The sequence below is a fragment of the Ursus maritimus genome, unplaced genomic scaffold, assembly GCF_017311325.1.
Source record: "Ursus maritimus isolate PB19 unplaced genomic scaffold, ASM1731132v1 scaffold_20, whole genome shotgun sequence".
In the NCBI taxonomy this organism is placed as follows: domain Eukaryota; kingdom Metazoa; phylum Chordata; class Mammalia; order Carnivora; family Ursidae; genus Ursus; species Ursus maritimus.
The window spans coordinates 29,350,837-29,352,129 of NW_024424453.1; positions in this window are offsets into that span (position 1 = coordinate 29,350,837).

The following is a 1,293-nucleotide window of genomic DNA, read 5'->3' on the forward strand; positions in this document are numbered from 1 at the left end:
ATTGAGACTGCAGCAGAGCTCAACTTCTGCTGCCATGCAAACGTGCTTCTTTTCCTTTCCATAGGTGTTGATCCCAAGGGTACTCCCTAATAAACATCTTGCATGGTTATCTTCATCTCAGAGTCCGCTTTCCGGGAAACCTGACCTGTAACACCTGTGGATCAGATGTGAGCCTCACCAGCAAGTGAACCAGTAGATTATCTTGAATCTGAACAAACATCAGCAGAGAGGATGCTTAATGTATCACTGGATTCCTTACAGCTGGGGAGGGAGGGAGCAACAGCCTGAATAGAGCCACACCAGCCTGGGTCAAGGGAAATGAAGATCAAAAGTTTTCCATTATGAGGGGGAGAAGGGTTTTTGAAAAACTTACAGAGGTACCTATGAGAAAAAAGGCCAACTTTAGCAATCTACCGAGTCCAAAAAGTACCAACATCTAGTTCCCAGGAGTGTCAATCAAATAACGCCTTTCCTGTCCTCCCAGGCCTCCACACCTGGAGAGGCTAGAAGCCCTAGTTAGCAGATAGAGGTCCAAGAACACAAGACAGGGTAAGAGAAAAGAGGTCAATGCTACTCCTCCGACTTTAAATTCTAAAACAGTTTCCCCATCTTTTAAATGTTTCATATCACCTAAAGCCCACCATTGCCCCAAATAACTGTAATACTCTTTCCCTTTATTTGGTGAGATATTCCACCGTTCCCCTGACGTGCGGCCTCCAGAGTCCATTGTTAAAAAAGTCAAAAAACCTCACCTTGTCTAAAGATTGTCCCTGGTGGTCCCAGGCTGTAAAGTCTGAAAGCTTTTTCTTATCTGGTACTCTGTCTTGCTGGTCATTCCAACTACTTGCATACTGACAGACACATAGTGAGAGGCACATAGCTTGCGCTCAATACGTTTCTCAGATTTCCCAACTGCCCTCAGAGAAGAGCGCTGGGTCAGGGGCGGTAGCAGGAGAGAAACAGCAGCCGCGAAGGTGGAGGAACCCGGGACCCATGCCAGCGCTCACTGTGAGGAACGCGCCCGTCAGAGGCCTCCGGCTAGGTAGAACCGGCTAAGAGAAGCCGTGCGCACGGTCGCCCCTAGCCCCTGACTTAATATAGTGGTCCCCCACGCGCCACCGCCCCTCTACTCGCTCTGCCCCGCCCCCCCCATCCCGTCCCCCCAGTCCCTCCCGTCCCTCCCGCCTTGAGCTCTGCCAACCCGTCTCGTGCCGCTCGTCCCGCCCACCTTGCGCTCCGCCCCGCCCCGCCCTGTTGCCCCGCCCCATCCGTCGCGCCCGCCCTGCGCCCCGC